Here is a 6452-nt window from a genome sequence, read left to right as displayed (position 1 = left end):
ATGAGAACACTATGCACTGAAACTTGTGAAACGTAACTTTAAAAAGTCTCTAGAGAGGGTTCTGGGAAGATGGCAGAGAGGAAGCACCAAGAATGTGTCTTCTCACCTAGACAACAATTGCACTGGCAGAATCTGTCTCCTGTAACTATTTTGAAACTCTGGAGTCTACTGAAGGCTTGCAACTTCCAGAAGAAAACTTGGATGGTAAATTATGGTTAATTCTGCTCAATTTCAGCTACCCATCCCTCTTACCTAGTCATGGAATAGACAGCTGTGCATGTGTTCTTGGAGCAACTTACACACAGCTTATGAGAGCCAAGGTAGGCAAAAGGACCCTGTCCTCCAAATATCAGGGATTTGTGCTCTGATAGCTGCTTTTCACTACAGAGGTACTGGCAGAGAGGTGGGCAAGCCATCATTGTACCTTCCCCATTGTTGCAAGCCCCTCCACCAACAGCTAAAGTAACTTCCAGAGGATTTAAAGGGCTGGTGCTCTTTTTTCCCCTTTTGTTTTTTCCCCCCTTGGAGAGCTAGACATTAAAGGTTAGGAAATTCAAAACAACTGTGTATGTGGGGAATATTAGCAAGTGACCATGCGTGCCCAGTGAAAGAGTCAGAAAAGGCCTGAGAAGATCTTAAGTTTACCTTTCTGGCTTAACCTTGGCACAGAGACAGCCTACAACAGTCAAAAAGGAAAAAAAAAAAAAAAAGCTATGAACAAAGTAAGAAAAAACAGCAAACCCTGGGGAAGGGGGAGGATCTGATTTCTAGAGTTGCCACATTATTAGATTCAAATGTCCAGTTTTCAACAACAACAACAGCAACAACAAAATCACAAGACATACAAAGAAACATGAAAGTTTGGCCCATTCGAAAGAAAATAGTAAATCAACAGAAACTGTTTCTGGAAAAGACCTGATGGCAGATATATTGGACAAAAACTTTAAATCAACTGCTTTTAAATGTGCAAATAACTAAAGGAAAATGTGGAGAAAGTCAAGAAAATGATGTATGAGTGAAATGAATATATCAATAAAGAGACAGAAAATCTAAAAATTAAAATTCTGGAGTTGAAAATTACAATAACCGAAATGAAAGTTTCACTAAAGGGATTCAAATGCAGAGCTGAGTAGGCAGAATAAAGAACAGTGAACTTAATGACAGGACAGTGGAAATTATTGAGTCTGAACAACAAAAAAAAGATCAAAGAAAATATATATGTGGCCATAAATTAGTCTCAGTAGATTTTTTTTAATAAATATTTTTAAGAGTAACTTCTATGACCACAGCTAGATGAAGTTAGATGTCAATAACAGAGAGAAAACTGGGGAATTCACTAAATTGTGGAAATTAATGCACTCTCTCTCTCATTTTTTTTTTTAGAACTTTTATTGAGATACAGTTAACAGACAATAAACAACATATATTTAGAGTGTACAATTTGGTATCCCAATCTCCCAATTCATTCCCCCCCAACCCTCCCTGCTTTCCGCACTTGGTGTCCATGTGTTTGTTCTCTACACCTGTGTCTCTATTTCTGCCTTGCATTTCCTCTTTCATAGTTGTTACCATTTGCCTTATGTATTGAGGTGTTCCTATATTGGGTGCATATGTGTTTATAATTGTTATCTCCTCTTCTTGGATTGATCTTTTGATCTTTATGTAATGTCCTTTCTTGTCTCTTGTAACATTTTTTATTTTAAAGTCTATTTTATCTGATATGAGTATCACTACTCCAGATTTCTTTTGATTTCCTATTGCATGGAATATCTTTTTCCATCCCCTCACTTTCAGTCTGTATGTGTCCCTAGGTCTGAAGTGGGTCTCTTGTAGACCCATATATATGGGTCTTGTTTTTGTATCCATTCAGCCAGTCTGTGTCTTTTGGTTGGTGCATTTAGTCCATTTACATTCAAGGTAATTATCGATATGTATGTTCCTACTAACATTTTCTTAATTGTTTTGTTGTTGTTGTTGTAGGTCCTTTTCTTCTCTTATGTTTCCCGCTTAGAGAAGTTCCTTTAGCATTTGTTGTAGGGCTGGTTTGGTGGTACTGAATTCTCTTAGCTGTTTCTTGTCTGTAAAACTTTTGATTTCTCTGTCAAATCTGAATGAGATCCTTGCTGGGTAGAGTATTCTTGGTTGTAGGTTTTTCCCTTTCATCACTTTAAATATTATCATGCCACCCCCTTCTGGCTTGCAGAGTTTCTGCTGAGAAATCAGCTGTTAACCTTATGGGAGTTCCCTTGTATGTTATTTGTCGTTTTTCCTTTGTTGCTTTTAATAACATTTCTCTGTCTTTAATTTTTGTCAATTTGACTACTATATGTCTTAGCGTGTTTCTTCTTGGGTTTATCCTGCCTGGGACTCTCTGTGCTTCCTGGACTTGGGTAGCTATTTCCTTTCCCATGTTAGGGAAGTTTTCAACTATAATCTCTTCCAGTATTTTCTCGGATCCTTTCTCTCTCTCATCTCCTTCTGGGACCCCTATAATGCGAGTGTTGGTGCGTTTAACATTGTCCCAGAGGTCTCTTAGGCTGTCTTCAGTCCTTTTCATTCTTTTCTCTTTATTCTTTTCTGCATCAGTGATTATCACCATTCTGTCTTCCAGGTCACTTATTCTCCCTTCTGCCTCAGTTAATCTGCTGTTGGTTCCTTCTAGTGTATTTTTCATTTCAGTTATTGTGTTGCATATCTCTGTTTGTTTGCTCTTTACTTCTTCTAGGTCTTTGGTAAACTTTTTGATCTTTGCATCCAGTCTTTTTGCAAAGTCCTGGATCATCTCCACCATCATTATTCTGAATTGTTTTTCTGGAAGGGTGCCTATCTCCTTTTCATTTAGTTGTTTTTCTGGGGTTTTATCCTGTCCCTTCATCTGGTACAAAGTCCTCTGCTTTTTCATTTTCTCTTTCTGTGGCTGTGGTTTTCAGTTCCACAAGACAAAATACTGCTGATACTGCTTGATACTGCTGTCTGCCCTCTTGTGGAGGAAGATATCTAGGAGGCTCGTGGGTGCTTCCTGATTGGAGGAACTCAAAACAATGCACTCTTAAACAACCAATGTATCAGTGATCACAAGAAAAATTAGAAAATACTTAGAGATGAATGAAAACAAAAACACAACATATCAAACCCAGCAAAAGCAGTGCTAAGGGGGAAATTTATTGGTATAAAAATATCAAAAAAAAAAAAAAAAAAGGAGTGGGGAGAGACTTCCCTGGTGGTCCAGTGGTAAAGAATCTGCCTTGTAATGCACAGAATGCAGGTTCAGTCCCTGGTGGGGGAACTAAGATCCCACATACTGTGGTGCAGCTAAGCCCATGTGCCACAACTAGAGAGTCTGCATGCCGCAAACTCCAGAGCCCACATGCTGTGGAGCCTACACACCACAACTAAAGAAGAGAAAACCTGCACGACACAACTAGAGGGAAGCCTGCATGCCACAACAAAAGATCTCGCGTGCCTCAACAAAGATCCTGCATGCTGCAACTAAGACCCAATGCAGCCAAAAATAAAATAAATAAATATTAAAAAGGAGAAGGAGGAGAAAGAAGGGAAATTTCTAACCAACAACCTAACTATAGAAGTCAAAGAACTAGAAAAAGAAGAACTAAAACTATAGCTAGAGAAGGAAGGAAACAATAAAGATTAGAGCAGAGATAAACAAAATGAATATAAAAACAGTAGAGAAAATCAATGAAACCAAAAGTTGATTCTTAAAAAAGTCAATAAAATGGCAAGCCTGAAGCTAAATGGACTAAGAAATAAAGGAAACTCAAATTACTAAAATTAGAAATGAAAGTGGGGACATTACTACCAATTCCACAGAAATAAAAATTATAAGAGAGAACTATGAACAGCTGTATGCCAATAAATAGGATAACCTAGATGAAAGTGAACAAAATCCTAGAAACACAAAACCTACCAAGACTAAATCATGAAGAAATAGAAAAATCTGAATAGATCTACAACTGGTAAGGAGATTGAATCAGTAATAAGAAATCCCCCAATGAAGAAAAGCCCTGGACCTGATGGCTTCAGTGAATTCTACCAACATTTAAAGAAGAACTAAGAAGAACTAACACCAATTCTTCTCAAACTTTTCCCAAAAATTGAAGAGAAGGGAACACTTCTTTCCCTGCCCCCCCTTCCCATGGGAACATTTCTTAACTCATTCTATGCTACCCTGATACCAAAGCCAGCCAAAGACACAAGAAAACAAAACTATAGGCCAATATCCCTTATGAACATTAGGACAAAAATCCTCAACACAATACTATTAAACTGAATTCAACAGTATAGAAAAGGGATTATATGCCATGACCAAGTGGAATTTATTCCTGGAATGCAAGGATGGTTCAACATATAGAAATCAATCAGTATAACACACTACATTAATAGGATGAAGGAAAAAAACCACATGATCATCTCAATTGATGCAGAAAAAGCATTTGACAAAATTTAACACCTTTTCATGACAAAAACACTGAACAAACTAGGAACAGGAACAAAATACCTCAACTGAATACAAGCCATATATGAAAAAAAAAACTACATCAGACATCATATTCAATGGTGAAAGACTGAAAGCTTTTCTTCCAAGATCAAGAACAAGACAAGAATTCCCACTTTCACCATATTAAGCATAGTACTTAGACTTAAACATAGTACTTTCAACTAGGCAAGAAAAATAAAAGGCATCCAAATTGGAAATGAAGAATTAAAATTATCTCTGTTTGCAGATGATATGATCTTACATAAAGAAAACCGTAAAGATTCCACACACACAAAAAAATCTGTTAGTTACAACAGTAATCAAAACAAGATGGTACTTGCATAAAGCAGACATGTAGACCAATGGAATAAAAGAGAAACCAGAAATAAATTCTCACATATATGGTCAAATTATTTTTGACAAGTGTGCCGAGACCACTCAATGGGGAAAGGACAGTCTTTTCAACAAATGGTGCTGGGCAAACTGGATATCCACATTGCAAAGAATGAAGTTAGAACCTAACCTGACACCATACAAAAGTTAACTCAAAACAAATCAAAGATCTACATGTAAGACCTAAAACATTACTACTCTTCAAAGAAAACATAAGACAAAACCTTCATGATATGGATTGGGCGATGTTTTATTGGCTATGGCACTAAAGGCACAGACAACAAAGGAAAAATAGACAAAAAGACTTCATGAAAATTTAAAAATTTTGTGTATTAAAAGGCACTATCAAGAGAGTTAAAAAAAAAAAAGTAACCCCCAGAATGAGAGAAAATATTTGTAAATCATGTATGTGATATGGGATTAATATCCAGAATACAGTGTGAACTACTAAAATTCAATTAACAACAACAAAAAAACATTCAAAAATGGGCAAAGGACTTGAACAGACATTTTTCCAAAGAAGATATACAAATGGCCAATAAGACATGAAAGATATGCAAAATTAAGCACTAGGGCAATGCAAATCAAAACCACAGTGAGATACCACTTCACAATCATTAGGATGGCTATCATCAAAAAACAAAAATAAAAGCCAGAAAATAACAAGTATGGGCAAAAATATGGAGAAATTGGAACTGTTGTGCATTGCTGGTGGGACTGTAAAATGGTGCAGCTGGTTGCAGAAAATGGTAAAGCAATTTCTGAAAAAATTAAACACAAAACTACCACATGGTCCAGCAATTCCACTTTTGGGTATATACCCAAAAGAACTGAAAACAGACTCTCAAAAATTATTTGTACACCCCTGTTCATAGCAGCATTATTCACAATAGCTAAAACATGGAAGCGTATATATATAGTTGATTCTTCAACAATATGGGTTTGAACTGTGCAGGTCCATTTACATGCAGATTTTTTTTCTGTATAAATATTAAAGTACTAACCCAATCAAAAAATGGACAGAAGGGACGTCCCTGGTGGTCCAGTGGCTAAGACTCCATGCTCCTAATGCAGGGGGCCTGGGTTTGATCCCTGGTCAGGGAACTAGATCCCATATGCATGTTGCAACTAAGAGTTTGCATGCCACAACTAAGCAGCCCACCTGCCGCAACTAAGACCCGATACAATCAAATAAATAAATAAAATATTAAAAAAAAATGGACAGAAGACCTAAATAGCCATTTCTCCAAAGAAGACGTACAGATGGCCAAAAGGTACATGAAAAGATGCTCATTATTGCTAATTATTAGAGAAATGCAAATCAAAATTACAATGAGGTACCACCTCACAATGGTCAGAATGGCCATTATTAAAAAGTCTACAAATAACAAATGCTGGAGATGGTGTCAAGAAAAAGGATCCCTCCTACAGTGTTGGTGGGAATGTAAATTGGTGAGGCCACTATGGAAGACAGTATGGAGGTTCCTCAAAAAACTGAAAATAGAGCTTCCATATGATCCAGCAATCCCACTCCTGGGCATATATCCAGAAAAAAAGCTATAAT

Source organism: Hippopotamus amphibius, chromosome 1, assembly GCF_030028045.1.
Source record: "Hippopotamus amphibius kiboko isolate mHipAmp2 chromosome 1, mHipAmp2.hap2, whole genome shotgun sequence".
NCBI lineage: Eukaryota > Metazoa > Chordata > Mammalia > Artiodactyla > Hippopotamidae > Hippopotamus > Hippopotamus amphibius.
The sequence above is the reverse complement of the archived record's forward strand: the minus strand, read 5'-3'. Positions refer to the sequence as shown.